Genomic DNA, 17,374 nt, shown 5'->3' with positions numbered 1-17,374 from the left:
AGTAGCGTTCTGATTTTTTAAGGATGGTTAAAATAATTTCAAGGTATTTAAGGATTTTTTTCTGGAATATTAAAGTAAGTCGCTGCCATTAAAACATATTTTTATGTGTTTAAATGTTTAAAAAAAAAGTGATGATTATTAGTGGAGTTAATCACGTTTAACAATAATGATGCGCGAACTATTTCAGAATCTTTGATAACACATATCTACTACAATAATCGATATAGGCAACAATAATAAAAATGTTATTATTTAACTAAATTTTCTCATCAGAAGTAATTGCTAAATTACTATAATTTGGTTTAAGAGACCATTACTTGCTTTCAGTCATCTGATGATTCATTTATTTTTAGTACTCAGTTAATAAAGCCGTTTGTTGAAATGCTTTCATTTACGATAGGTATAAATCTGTGATTTGCTCCACAAATTTCGGAACATCGACCATATAATACACCAGGTCGATTAATTAAAAATCTAACTTGGTTTAATTGACCTGGTGTTGCACACGTATTTATTTTTTCAATCCATAGAATGTGCAAAATTTGTTTTGTCTAAATCAGAGACATGAGAGTCAAATCCAGGTTAAATTTGTGCGATTTGACGTGGAATGACTCATATTTCTAAAAAGAGCAGCGAAGCGAACGGGTATAGGTAGTTTCCAATAAAACAATATAGGCCTATCATATACAAAGTAAAGGACTGGTATACTATATTTATCAATGCATTAATAAACTCATTTGACTTACAAGATTTGGATATCTCGTTTACCTATTTCCTTGTATATAATTGTATTAAAGTTTTCGACACAAACTATTTTTATATGCACGTTGTTAAGATAGTTCATGACCCACTCTGTTTGACGCACTATAATAATACCTAGTGTCTTAGCGTTTAAGATGACCCATTTTGATCCATGCAAAAGTAAAGACGACATGTTCCACTCTGAATCATTCATTAACAGAAAGATGACCTATTTTGATTTGTCTACTTGATTTCAAGGCTCTGTGGTACAGTAACGTGACCCTTTACGAATCAGGCATGTTAAGGATAGAAAGTAATCAGTATCTATATATGTACTGTAGAAGAATCACTACTAACTCCATTAAAAAAACTGACTTGTCCCATTTTGATACTGAAGCCCTCATGTATAGATTGTCATTATCTCCCGCTCTATTCCAAATACTGGTTTGTCTGTTTTATTAATGAAATACCGTTTTATTTTATTACATACGTCCTACATACACAGTTCCGTAATCTGTTAGCAGGTTGTGGTGACTCAACTCTTTCAAATGACGTTTCAATTGGTGTCGGCGGAATTTCAATGTTGTAATAATGATAAGATTTTTATTTTTGCCAGTAACTTTTCCTACTTCAATAGCTAAACGACTAATAGGATCAATAAATATAATTAATTGGTTATTCTTTTTTTCTTATTCAATTCATATTGTATTGTGGTTGTTATTTTATTCTTTAAACTTGTCTTTCAGCTCATGTTTAAGCTTAAGTCGCTCTGATGGTGTTATTTGTATTTATATGGATTGATTTTTAATATTTGTAGTATTATGAAGTCTTTAATCTTGTTTTTGTATTTTCCATTGTTGGATATTCTTGTATCAATAGTTATAAATCCATGAGGCACCTTCCAACACATATCATACAGCTCTTGGAATTTATCGAACGACATGTAGGTACCAACAGACTTATCACCCATATGCTTAAGATTTATTATAATTATCTTGTTTGAATAAACACAAAAAGTTCATATTATTCCTTATGAGTTGTTTTGGAATTTTAGAATATATTTGACCTAAATAAGTTAGACTAATTTCCTTGTTTCTTCCTCTCAAACAGATTGCTCGCACGATATCTTGTTTCTCTAAAATCCAGTCGTCTAACATAAGAATTAAAGAATATAGTTCGTATTCGTCTAACGGTATCACGTCGTCATTCTTTTCTGTAAATATTGCCATAGCTTCACCCGCTTCTTCCTCAAAATCTTCAAAATAATTTCTCAGTTTACTGTAAGCCTATTTTGGTTGATCCAAACTCTCTGAGTAAATAATATAATAATGAATAGGTTCAATCCATCCACTTTAAGAATAAAGTTATGCACTCCCAATACAGTTTTTCCACATCCTATGGGCCTACAAATAAAGCTGGACTATGGCATTGCTACTTAGTGCATAGATTTTCTAGATTTTGCCTTTCATAATGTATCAACAATGTTATTTAATTCTGTGTTACTTTTCCCACGGCCTCATGAAAGTTAATGTTGAATATAACAGAAATAAAAGAAATTGAGTGTAGAGTCACGGCTTACTTGATGCTCGCTTCGCTTCTTCTTTACTGGTCTTGACAATTCATCTTGATCCCTGTGTTAAAGCTGTAATAGAGAATATATTAAATTCCCGCCAGATACCACTGACTACCAAGGATCGCTGAGGAATGTGTGTATGATTTCTTGTACGATTATATTTAGTAATATTGTGCTTCTTTCTACTGGTATGTGAGTTTACTGTGATGTGATTCAAAATGACGTATTGTTGTGCACCATTGTGTACTTCGAATAGAAAAAAGAGTGGAGGAATATCATTCCAAGAATTTCCGAATGATAAGGAAAGATGATTATGTCTCGTGACCAGAATATTGTACCAAATGGAAATGAATGGTGAATTTTCAAAAAGATTTAAGTCCACATTTTGGAGGTTTTGAGTTAAGAGCACGATTACGTTACTGTGTGCAAGGGGCATAATTTAATAGCAGAATGACTTTAATCCACGACTTTTGTATAGTTTTTCTGGTTCTTAGCAGCAGAATATTTGGTTAAGGAGTAATACGACTTTAGTCCTGGACTTAAGTTGTTTTGCCTGTCAAGTACTGAAGAAACATACGTAATATGTAATTTTAATCATACAATCAGCTGACAAATTGTTTTTTGTCTGTTGCCATTGGTAATTCTTTAGTTGAGAAAATGTATTACTTTTGAAGAACAGAACATGAACATGAAAAGCAATATGCTCAGTAATTGTGCTAAAATTGTAGCTAAAGTAAAAAGTATTGCAAAATGGAGCCAAGTTAAGCATCGAGAGAGAGGATTTCCTTGCTGTCACATTTGACTACATGAAAAATGTATGCCTGACTAAACACCAGTTCAGGATACGTACTACTATCGCCAGCTTATCTGTGCACAACATGAAAACTAGTGAAATATCCTTTTGTGTCTACCATGAGGGACAGGCCAAGAAAAGTCTTAATGAGGTATATAATTTTCTCCTGCACACTACTTCAATAACTGTGTCCCATCCAGTATATTAAAGAACTGTGGTTGTTTTGCGACAGTTGTCAGGGACAAAATAAGAACAATACAGCAATCAAATTCTTAATGCAATAAGTGCTCAGAAACATTTCTTCAACATCAGACTTTTCTCCATCAGAGGTCACTCTTTCTTGCCATCTATTAGGGTTTTTGCCGCATTGAAAAGAAGTTCGAGGCATTTGGACAGGATCTAAACGATGAAAGAAGTGTGTAAACTTATAGTTAATTCTAGTGGAAGGGAAAATTTTACAGTTACCAATGTAGAAAGTGATTATGTGTATGATTTCAATAACTGATGGACACACATTTACAAAAGAAATGTCAATTCCATAGAAATTTCTTCTACGGACATATTGTATTAATTACAGACCTGGTTGAGTGGAAGGGAAGGCCTCAAGGCTGTCAGATAAAATGAAATAAATTATTATTATCAATTATTATTCCCATAGGAAAGAAAGTATCCTTCAACGTGTCATCCTTTATGGTGTTTTCCTTTTCTGCAGACAAAATTGGTATAGTATTGGCAAAACCATTCGTTGAGGGAGCAGTTTAACATATCTTTATCCTGGAACCAATTTATCAATATTTTCCAGAATTTCCTTATAGGAAACTTATCCCTGTGGTTTCATTTGTTCACAGTTTTCTTTCCACTGGGCAGGTCTTCCACTGAAAACCAGGCATTCTCCAATCTTTCCTATTTTCAGCCTTCCTGTTAGACTCGGTATATGATCCATATAGGCCTATCTTAAGGTCATTAATCACCTGACACCTTGTTCTGCTCTAAACATATCTCACGTTTACCATTCCTTCCAGTACATCTTTCACTAGGCAGTTTCTAATCAGCCAGTGACACAACCAATTCCCTTTCTACTTCTTGATCATTTTCAGCATCATTGTTTCTTCACACTTTCCTACACAACGGTTTATCTCCGATCAATGAAAGCAAAATTCAAGAAATTTGTAAAATGCTTAAGTACATTCCTGATGAAGAAAACGTGCATACATTTTACAAAAAACATTATAGTATGGGAGACAACAAAGAAATGAAAGAAGAAACTAACCTGTGGTCTCGTTATAACACTCGTAAGAGTTGTCTGTGGTCTTATGATTAACAAATTGTTCAAAAAATATTGTTTAACAATTTTAATAAGGTTATTTTATGATTTTTGTATAAATACATTTAGTTAAAAACGTTTATGTGTCAGTATTCTAATAATTATGATGCGGGATTGCAGTTAATTGCAGAACAACTTAAGTCCTCAAGATAATTAAACTTTTTACGAACTGAAGAAGAGTACAAAAGTATGAAATTTTATAATAAAACTATTTCTCTTACATATAAAAAATTGTATTGTAACAATACGTTGTTCAGCGAGGTCAAAAACAGTTTTCTTTAATTTTCTCAAATATACTTCTAGGGACTTAAGTCGTTTTGCAAATTCACCATTCAAATATAAAAATTGGAGATTTATCCTTCGAAGAGGTGGAAAAATTCAAATATCTTGGAGCAACAGTAACAAATATAAATGACACTCGGGAGGAAATTAAATGCAGAATAAATATGAGAAATGCTTCTTATTATTCAGTTGAGAAGCTTTTGTCATCTAGTCTGCTGTCAAAAATCTCAAAGTTAGAATCTATAAAACAGTTATATTACCGGTTTTTCTGTATGGTTGTGAAACTTGGACTCTCACTTTGAGAGGGGAACAGAAATTAAGGGTGTTTGAGAATAAGGTTCCTAGGAAAATATTTGGGGCTAAGAGGGACGAAGTTACAGGGGAATGGAGAAAGTTACACAAGCAGAACTGCACGTATTGTATTCTTCATCTGACATAATCTATAATCTAATCTATACCAAGTTGTCAAAAGAAGCAGAAACCAACATGACCACGAGAACAGGAATCACATTGACCATGATATGGAGTTAAATCATTGGCAGCATCCAGCTGATCACGTAAAAATCAGAGAAGGAAAAGAGGACAACGAATATAATATAATTAAAATCTTCACAGATGGGAGCAAAGGTGAACTCGGTGTTGGAGCAGGAATATTTATATTCAAAGAAGGCAACCTGGAGGAAGCGCTAAAATACAGGCTGAATGGCAAATGTTCAAACAATCAGGCTGAAAAACTAACCATATTAAAAGCTATTCAACATGTACAGACTCTGGAAAGTCAACAGCAAACAATTTCAATATTTACAGACAGCAGGATAACATTAGACTCCCTTAGAAATCAAACAAATCATATGCATCTTATAGAAGAAATCAGAAGAGAAGTAAAGGAAGCGGAGAGAAAGAACTGGAAAATAGAATTCAACTGGATTAAGGCCCACGCTGGACACGAGGGGAATAAATTAGCAGGTCAACTTGCGAAGGAGGCAGCACGCTCCGAGGATTTTCCAGAGAGCTACAGCAAGACACCAAAAAGTGCAGTGAAAGGTGAAATGCACACTCTCAGTTTAGTGAAGTGGCAAAACGAATGGGACAACACAGCAAAAGGACAAATCACAAAATCTTTCTTCCCAAATATAAACGATCGGTTAAAATTGAAACTTAACATAACCCCAAACTTCACAACTATAATAACAGGACACGGAAATATAAAATCTTAACTACATAAATATAAAATTATAGATAGCCCATTATGTCCATGCAACAATGACGAACAAACGATAGATCATTTGTTATACAATTGTAAATTACTTGAGAGAGAAAGAAACATTCTGAAAGCGGCAGTTCTAAAGTCTGAAAACTGGCCAGTGAATAGAGACAAACTAGTGAACAAATACCATAAGAACTTGATCAAATTTACTAACAATATACAAATTGACAAATTACAATGAAAGAAAAGTACAAAATTCATCCATCTATATTGCCTATAAAGTAACTCTTAGAACAATATAAAGTAATTATATGAACATAGTTTAAGGTAAACCACTGCATGTAGTATTACTCCACAGTAATGGAGCATGCAGACTATGAAAAAAAAAAAATCTATACTAATAATAAATCTGTAGCCGAAATTTTTCTGGTAATTTTCGATTTTCCAAAACTAATTGGTCCTAAAATATATAATTAACCACCCTGAAACCGAAAATCGCTTTTTTGATATTTTTGTTTGTATGTCTGTCTGGATGTTTGTTACCTTTTCACGCGATAATGGCTGAACCGATTTATATGAAAATTGGAATATAAATTAAGTTCGTTGTAACTTAGATTTTAGGCTATGTGGCATTCAAAATACTTTATTTGAAAGGGAGGTTATAAGGAGGCCTGAATTAAATAAATCGAAATATCTCGCTTATTATTGATTTTTGTAAAAAATGTTGCATAACAAACGTTTATTTAAAAATGATTTCCGATAAGTTTTATTCTTTACAAAAATTTTGATAGGACTGATATTTAAGGAGATAAATGAGTTTTAAAATTAAAATAAGCCATCTAAGACGGTGCAATGAAATAAGAACAAATGACTTCGTCTATAAGGGGCCTTGGACAACAACAATCGAAAGCTATTAAACATAGCCTAAGAGAATGTTTCTGTGTTTGTATGAAGTATTATCGGAAGCTAAATTAACCGATTTGTATAATTAATTATTATTTTACCATTGGAAAGTGTAGTTTCGCTAGATGGACATAATGCCATAATGTTATTACAGTAACTTCTGAGTAAATCGAGGACAGGTAAGATAGCTTCTTATGCACAGATAATTTGATAGGCTGTTTTGTACATTCGTTTTCTGTATTTCTTAAAATAATATTTATGTACACACTCATTTTAATCTTGGAGAATTAACGAACAACGAGAGTGTATTGATTTAGTATGCAGTAGGCCTAATAGTACGTTAGCTTAGCAATCCATTATTTTATAATTCAAATTTTAACTATGCTCAATTGAATCGTGTTAAAATACATTTTATATATATATATATATATATATATATATATATATATATATATTAGCTGTACCCGTGCGCTCCGCTGCACTTTTTAGAAATAAATATAAAGTAATTACATAATTAAAATAGAACATTGGGTACAGGGAACATTTGTGTTTGATAGAAGAATAAATCGTTTAATACGTATGCTACTCATTTGGTGCAAATATAATTCGTTTAACATTTTTCTAAATTAGTATTGAATGCTTCCTTTAATAAATCACTCCAAATTAATAGAGTTGATTGTGTGCGAAGATCATTTTTATGTTAATCTTACTGTGCATATTTTTTTTTAAGTTTATTTTATTCACGCCTTAACATCTGTGGTCATGTTGCTTGTTTAGAATGTGTGGGTATATCAGTAGGCCGTTTTTACTCTTGTTGAGTTCCTGTTTCTATTGTGTGTTGTAGATGGCTTGTGTTCATGTAATTGATTATAAACTTTGATTAATGTTCCTGTTTCTATTGTGTGTTGTAGATGGCTTGTGTTCATGTAATTGATTATAAACTTTGATTAATGTTTTTGGTATTTGTAACTGAGGCGGTGATGAATAATGGCATGTATCTTTCCAATCGGCATTTGCCTTTATCGCTAAGGGAAATCATGAAAAACCTCAGTCAGATTGGTCGGCCATGGGGTTTGAACCCGGGACCCCCGAATGCGTGTCTCAAATGCTACCGCCTGAGCCAACTCGCTCGGTTGTATATCATTGTTTATGCAAATAAAAAAAATGGGGTACCCTACATAAATATTATTTTAAGAAACACAGGAAACGAATATGGGTAAATTATGAGCGCAGGAACGCCATTTTATGACACCTTTTAAAATATCTCAGCTCCAGTGATCTCTATGGTAAAATGAATGTATAAAATTAGAGTATTTTATATGGATCAAATAAAGTTGCAATAATCAAGTTATACAATATTTCGCCGAATATCAAATTTTCTGTGCGTACAGATTTCTTTTCATCTTACCTCAGTCCTCATTTGTAGCATTACTGTACATCCATCTAGAGAAACTACAAATTTCAAATAGTGGAGGTTAATTAGCTTCTGATATTACTTCATACAAACACACAAAATATTCCCTGTATATTAATATTGATAAACGTCAAGGCCGCCTTAAATAGACGGAGTCATTTGTTTTGATTTCATTGTAGCCATCGTCGTCGTTCCTGCCAGAACTCCTATGTCATATATCGATTTTCAGATTTATGCTCTACTAGCCGTACCCGTGCGCTCCGCTGCACCTGTTAGAAATAAATGTAAAGTAATTACATAATTCAAATAGGAACATTCCAGGGAACATTCGTGTTTGATAGAAGGATAAGTCGTTTAATATGTTACTTAATTTAAATTGTAATTAAATAATTAAAATGCGGTCATTTTGGTCCTGAGAGCAATCATTTGGTGCAATGACAATTCCTCTAACATGTTTCTTAATTGTTATTACGTGCAACCATAGTTTAATGAAGATTGACATATCATTTAGTTTTAATGTGTATACTTTATATTACTTGCTATATGTTTCAGAAGTTACTGTAATAATATTGTAGAATTATGTCCATCTAGAGAAACTACACTTTCCAATGGTGAAATAATAATTAAACAATTAATTAGCTTCCGATATTACTTCATACAAACACAGAAACATTCTCTTAGGCTATGTTTAATAGCTTTCGATTGTTGTTGTCCAAGGCGCCTTATAGACGAAGTCATTTGTTTTTATTTCAGTACAACGCCTTAAATGGCGTTGTTATTGTAATTTTAAAACTCATTTATCTCATTAAATATCAGTCCTATCGAAATTTTGTATAGAATAAAACTTATCGGAAATTATTTTTAAAGAAACGTTTGTTATGTAATATTTTTCATGAAAATCAATAATAAGCGAGATATTTCGATTTATTTAATTCAGGCCCCCTTATAACCCCCCTTTTAAATAAAGTATTTTGAATGCCCTATAGCCTAAAATCTAAGTTACAACGAACTTAATTTATATTCCAATTTTCATATAAATCGGTTCAGCCTGTTATCGCGTGAAAAGGTAACAAATATCCAGACAGACAGATAGACAGACAGACACACAGACATACATACAAAGAAAAATTTCAAAAAAGCGATTTTCGGTTTCAGGATGGTTAATTATACATGTTAACACCAATTATTTTTGGAAAATCGAAAAATTTTGGCTACAGATTTATTATTACTATAGATATGCAACGCAAAAAAATGGGTAATGAGCTAAGCAGATTATGTTGCGCTGTTGTAAAAGTTGTTCCTTCTGAGATTCAAGAGCCCCCACAATAAATTAAAAACTTACTTATCGGAGTACATCCGTTATCAACGCTTTTTTTATATAATATAATATAATATAATATAATATAATATAATATATACTAATAATAAATATGTAACCGAAATTTTTCTGGTAATTTTCGCTTTTCCAAAAATAATTGGTGTTAACATGTATAATTATTCATCCTGAGACCGAAAATCGCTTTTTTGAAATTTTTGTTTGTATGTCTGTCTGCCTGTCTGTCTGTCTGTCTGTCTGTCTGTCTGTCTGTCTGTCTGGATGTTTGTTACCTTTTCACGCGATAATGCCTGAAGAGATTTCGATTAAAATTGAAATATAAATTAAGTTCGTTGTAATTTAGATTTTAGGCTATATGGCATTCAAAATACTTCATTTAACGGGGCCTGAATTAAATAAATCGAAATATCTCGCTTATTATTGTTCTTTTGTGAAAAATGTTGCATAACAAAAGTTTCTTTAAAAATGATTTCCGATAAGTTTTATTCTATACAAAATTTTAATAGGACTGATAAACTTTTAAAATAACAATGCAATACATTTTCACCGCCGCCTCAGATTGTAGTGTTGTTGTTCCTGCAGTAATTCCTATGTGCAAAATATAAAAATTTTGAGTAGGAAGAAAAAACACATTTATTCATTGCATGGCAATGGTACATAGGAGATCGTGAATTCTTACATTTTCGAAAGAAAGAAATGTAATTACATATTACTGTTTATGCTGTATCACTATTTAAGTTATTGGCATCTATAATGAACACCGATCAAAATACCCCTCATTTCTCGTGAAAAACAACAACTGAATAGACTACAGTGGACTATAGTGGACTTTATGTTGTCAGCAAACAGCTGGATACATTAAGAAGATTGATTGACTATTTAAGTTATTTGAAGGGTTCAGAACCATAGTGGGCCAAGCGCCATTTACTGAAGACGTAGAAAGCAATGGTTAAAATTAAGTTATTACCACAATTCAATGGAAACATATAGCAAGGAATATAAAGTTTACAAATTAAAACTAAATGATATGTCAATCTTCATTAAACTATGGCTGCATGTAATAACAAATAAGAAACATATTAAAGGAATTGTCATTGCACCAAATGAGTGCTCTCTGGACCAAAATGATCGAATTTTAATTATTTAAATACAATTTCAATTAAGTAACATATTAAACGATTTATCCTTCTAACAAACACGAATGTTCCCTGGACCAAACGTCCTATTTTAATTATGTAATTACTTTATATTTATTTCTAACAGGTGCAGCGGAGCGCACGGGTAAGGCTAGTTAGGAACATAAAATCCAGACGTTTGAGATGGGCAGGCCATGTAGCACGTGTGGGCGAATCCAGAAATGCATACAGAGTGTTAGTTGGGAGACCGGAGGGAATAAGACCTTTGGGGAGGCCGAGACGTAGATAGGAGGGTAATATTAAAATGGATTTGAGGGATGTGGGATATGATGTTAGGGACTGAATTAATCTTGTTCAGGATAGGGATCGATGGCGGGCTTATGTGAGGGCGGCAATGAACCTTCGGGTTGCTTAAAAGCCATAAATAAGTAAGTAAGGGAAAGATGCGAAAAATGGCTTAAAGTCATTTCACGTCAGAACTTTGTTCCAAAAGCAACTCCCCATCTTCAGTCGTTTGTAGTTTACATTTCAGGGAAGAAGATTATTCTAATAATAGGAAATTTAGACGATTGAAACCAAATGCTGTGTAACAATATTCCCTCATTATCCTAAGAATAAAGTGACAGATTTCAAAAGACCACGACGAACAATTACTAAAATTGATTTCCTTCCACCAAAGAAACGCAAATCTTTTAGTAGTAGGCCTATTGGTTTTTCACTATTTGAACAAGATGTTCCGAGTGGCTCAGCATCAGTTAACGACATTTCCTTCTTTCCAGTTGAAAATGACCATAAAGCGACGCAAACAGATGCTGTCGATATTGACAGATTGCATGTGAAAATTACACGACTTAATCAGGTGTTACAAAGGAAGCAAGATGAGATAATAAAAACAACCGAAAAGCTGCAACTAATTGAAAGAGATCCGTTACATAAAGAACTGGAAAATGTAAAGAAAGAGCCCGATGAAGGCAGTATTCATGCAAAATTTATTCTAGATCAGCTGCTTGATCATCGAAAGAGAATACCAAACAAGAATATATTAGAAAATTTGTGTTCGGAAATTGAGCCGTTACTGTGTAGAGGCCCTCTCTTGCAATGCCAATTTGTGATGAAGACGGCCAAAAACGACTTGCTAATATCATTACTGTGAAATTTGTTAGGCCACTTCTAGATAACATTCCAGCAGTTTTAACTGAAAAGCTTGTTCCTTCGAAGAATGCGGCTTGTAATCTACTGAGTCGCAAAATCTTGAAACTATGATTCTTGAATCTGCAATATCAAGTGAAATGTATCAGTGTAGTGAGTGAAATTATAAAACTTAGTACAAGTTATGGTAAATAATTACCCAAGTGATTACTTTGAAACATCGCAGTTTAGCCTAGAGGCGCTACCCAACGAATGAACTACAAAATTACGCCTCTGTCATCATGTTACTTAAACTGAACAGGTTAATATGTGTTATCTTCCTTGCTTTTAAACTTAAGCTTTTACCATAATTAACAGAACTAAACATAATAACAGGCTACTTATAATTTTCTTATATATTATTTATGAGTGTTATTATTACTCTTTAATCATTAATTTTAATTTATATTGTATATTTTTCTGTGGACACCAATCCTCGGCAGACAGCGCCTCGTGATGGCATTGAGAAATTAACCAATTTCAGAATAAGGTTACTATTGTCAAGGCCTTATACAGAGAAGCGAAGGGAGCATCAAGTCGGCCGTGGTAGAATTGACCATTTTAGTATTATTCATGCATGCTTGAACGTATATTTCTTTCTAATTTTTATTGTTTTCAATAATTTAACATTCATTTGTCCAATTTTAATTATTTTATGGTTCATTTAACGACGCTCGCAACTGCAGCGTCGCCGGTGTGCCAGAATTTTGTCCCGCATTTCTTTTACATGCCAGTAAATATAGGTACTGATATGAGCCTGTCCCATTTAAACACACTTAAATGCCATCGACATGGGCCGGGATCGAACCCGCAACCTCGAGCACAGAAGGCCGCCGCTATACCGAATACGCTACCAAGGTCGACTCCAATTTTAATGTTCTTCTGTTGTCAACTGACATAAGACAGGTCTGAACCTCACAAATGATACCAAGAAGGCACCACTTATGAGGCAACAAGACCAGAAGATAATGAGGTAGGGTGGCCAGTTTCTTTGCCTCTCCATTGCATACATCGCCGACTAGCTACATATATTACACTAGTCATACTTCAGATGCATAGAAACAATTGTTCTTCCTTTGACACATATCGTTAAGTGAGATGTACTGCCTGATAATAGATGTACATATCAGCCAGAACCTTAATCAGAGGAAAATGTTAATGTAGCCTATGTTTTTCTCCTGGTTATGAAGGTTAAATGTACATACTTTGGCACATATCGTTCAAAGCATGTAGATTTGTATAGAGTACATAAATGCATGCATCCATACATACATACATACATACATACATACATACATACATACATACATACATACATACATACATACATACATACATATGTATACAGGGTTAGTTTTATGTCCCGCTCTACCTAAATAACTTTTGCAGCACGTGGTTCATTGATATGAAACTCGGTATGTGGGAGTGGCCACACTGCTTCCTGTTAAACCGGATGTAATGCTAGTTCTCCTATTTTAAATGGAACGCCCAATATATATTTATATTTTCTAATATTGTTCTTTAAGAGTTCTTCGAAATGTATCCGCAATAAAGTGTTCTATAATAATAATTGTTGATATAAAAAAGAAAAAAAAAACAAAATTATGTAGTATTAACTAGATATTAGAAAACAGTATATACCTGAAATGAAATTAACATTATTTTGACATGATGTCAAAAAAGTCTAAACTCTGTGTTCATACAGGAAGCTGTCAGCTGCTTGATAATACGCCAGTCCATCGTATAAATCATTTAGGAATGACATTCAGCCTCTGGGAATGTCTTGTATTGCTTCCAGCATTCTATACTACAGGACTTCCAAATTGTTGAGTTTTTTTGCAATGCACAACTGAATTCAAATAGCCCCTAAAAAGAAGTTCAAAGGTGATGATATGAATAGGCTACTGACGAACATTCTGTTCACTGTTGGATGGAGCTCCTTCTTGCTGGAAAAAGATGTCATCTCAGCGCAGTATCCGTTCAAAAGGATTTCGAAACAAATTGAGATTTATTGGTACAATGTAACTTAAGCAAATTCAAGTAGCCTACCGGTACCAGTTTTGCTTTATAGAAGAATGATCCTATTATATGTTCCCAAACAATGTCAGTTCAAACACTTAATTTTTGTGAATCCTATTCCATTCATTGTGAATTTATGTTTAAACAGTATCTGCAGTTGTCTGTTGAGAAATCCACTCAGTCTAAACGTAGCTTCATCGGAGAACACAATACATTGTCTGAGAATGTGTGGATTGTTGTTATTACGCTGTATTATGATTTCACATTGCATTCGTCTGTCACGATCATCCTCTGAAAGTTCCTGCAAAAATTGTGATTTTTAAGGATTTTCATCACGCAGCTTTGACTGACGTTTGATATTAAAGTCAAAGTAGTGGTCAAAACTTTCGGATTTTCTTGCACATGAAAAAATCTCCAATGAAGTACTGTCATCAATTACACTTTACGGACGACCTGATTTTGGTAAATCCTATACCCTTTCAGTTTCAGTAAATGTAGTTACTGTTGTATGTGAAATGGAATTGAGATTCGTGTGCATAACTTATATAAAAATCAATGTGGCTATGTATGTATGTATGTATGTATGTATGTATGTATGTATGTATGTATGTATGTATGTATGTATGTATGTATGTATGTATGTATGCATGCATGCATGTATGTATGTATGTATGTATGTATGCCTATATATCTTCTATCTTGCCACGCTCATGAATGTAGAGCGGACGCGGCAGTGCACAGCACAACTGCACATACGCGATCGTGGAAAGATGAAATGTATGCACTGTATAATTATATAACGAAGTTATAACATTGTGAAATTCCTTTGCAGAACGAAAAGTTACATTTGTTCGGATCAAATTTCTTAACATTTAATGGACAAAACTAAAATTTTTTCAATAATTTATTGCCATAATACACTGCTCTCTTAAAATGACTGAGCATATTGGGAATTAAATCAATGGCTTTCCCAAAATACTCTCTGATACGTTTAATATAAAACAATTAGTATCTCAAAAAGGAAGCAAAGAACGAGAAAAATTGTATTAAACATTTTTGTTTGAAATATCTCAAAGAATTACTCCACGATATTAATTGACACTACTTACGGTTTACTCTGTATATAGCTTCAGGAACTGCCTTCTTTTTGCAACGAAACGATTGGGAGCTTAGCTCCAGTTCCACTGTAACTTACTACCAAATGCTCGGAATCACACGGTTCTTCCACTAAAAGGTCGGGTATATTTTTTAACGTACGAAACAAGCAAGACATTGAAATGGAGCTACTGCCATTTTGCAGAGAGCCCTTCAATTGTAAATTGTGTTACTTAGTAATGTTCTATATTTCCTTTTCAAGCACTGTAAAATATGCAGTTGTAAGTTAAAAGCAACATTATTATTGCATCCAAAATGTGTCTTTACTGTACGTTTATAAGGAAACAAAAGAAAGAAATGGAGTGATACTGATGTGAAAGATAATAAGGATAAAAGATGACTATAACGATGAAGAGAAATGTTCGCTACCACGAGTAACAATTTTTCGTCCACAGATTCATCGTCCACTCCACATTAGACCCTACGTCAATTTTATTACCTGCCTAATGTCCGTAGGTAATAAAATATCTTTCCGATTTTCCCAGCTAAACAAACATTGTCAATGTAATTGTGTTTTAGCAAAGTTTTTCGGTTATACAGTATACGCACTTTCCGTTAGAAAAGATGAAAGTACATAAAAAGATATATATCATCATTTTAAAACTGTAGTACACGATAGAAACTCGCATTCAAATCTACAGTTCATCTTACAAGGGATGCTTTCGGACCTTCCGACGAAAATCGCCACGAAACTTTATTGGCTGAACAAGCATGAGGCCAAAGTAATTGGTGTGAGAAGTGTGGCATTTCGCAATCATTTGCTACCCCTAAAACAAGGCGTATAAGAGTAGGGTTCGCAACTGTAATGTTTGTGGTCATAAATTATGAAACACGCTGTACCCGACAGACATGATGTCATTTTGTGATAATGCGCATGCCTCGTAGGTTTCCTGCCTTTGTAAATAAGTGCGTTTTGTATAACCGTAAGTGGCTAGGTAGTACGATTCAGGACATGGGTCTGTTTGTGTGTTAAAAAATACTGTAGGTGAAATACGTGCATACTATTGTGTGTTTATCAAAATGAGTTGTAACCCTCATGCTGTGATACAGATACTGGTGAATGAGGTGACACAGAATTACCCAGCGGACAACACGCATCCAACATACATCGACAGGCGAATTGCACAGGAGTCGTTTTATCATCTTGGAGAAATATGTCAGTGGCGGCATGGACATGTCAGAAGGACAGACATTGTGGTGTGATAGTGATGGAACATCGGACATTTTATCTGAAGATAACGATGTGCTCGGTAGTCTAGTAGATAACACGGCAACCAGTTTCAGTTCCTGTGAACCATCACCTCCCAAATTCAAACGGAAAAGTATCCACGAGCAGTTCTCTAAAATAACAATGCAAAGGATTTATGACAGTGTCAAGATTGGAAAGAAAAGCGTTGCAGCAACTGCCCGAAAATTCAAGACACCACCGGCAAAAGTGACACAAATAGTAAAAGCTCTTGAGAGAGGTGGTACGATAGGAAACACACATGCTCGCATTCGAGAGCATAATGTAGACCAAATTCAGGAATGCGCGTAATGTTGGAAACACAATTCACTACTGGCATTTAAAGATTTGGATGAATGAAGCAGCTATTTTCATGGGCATTCCCAGATTTAAAGCCAGCAATTATTTCCTCCACCAATTCAAACGCCGCTACAAAATAACATCACGCAAGATTACAAGATTCATTACTAGGCGAGATGTTACTCTTGATACTGACGTGAGGATCAGAGCACTGGAGTTTGTGCTAGAAGCTACGGACTACGTTTCTGCTAATGTAATCGATGCCGACATGGTGTTGAATACGGATCAAAGTCGATTTGAGTATGAAATTACCTCAAATAGGACACTGTCAATGACCGGGGAAAAGACAACTGAAGCAACTGTTGAAAGCGTTGCAACTACTACTCACTCCTATACCATTCAGTTCCTTATTTCCATGTCAGGACGCCTCGCAAAGAAATTGTACATCTGTTTTCAGGAAGCGGGTGGTAAATTTGGCAAACGTGTTTCCGAAACATTACAACGTAACCAACCTCCAAATATAGAATATGATTGCAGCACCAGTGGTAAGATTCAACAGCTGTCGTACTGTCCTGAATGCGTAAAGTACTGCAACCTGAACTAAAGGGAGCATCGCTTCTGCTGCTGGATTCATGATTTGTCAAACAGACACAGGTTTATCGGCCAGAGCCTTCGGAAACAGGAATTTAAATTTACACACAAAAAACTAAACTATCTAAAACCACAAAGTACTATCAGCCTTTAGACGTCTACTTATTTCGCCAGTACAAACTATTTT

This window comes from Periplaneta americana, chromosome 9 (assembly GCF_040183065.1).
Source record: "Periplaneta americana isolate PAMFEO1 chromosome 9, P.americana_PAMFEO1_priV1, whole genome shotgun sequence".
Lineage (NCBI taxonomy): Eukaryota > Metazoa > Arthropoda > Insecta > Blattodea > Blattidae > Periplaneta > Periplaneta americana.
Note: the sequence above shows the minus strand (reverse complement) of the source record.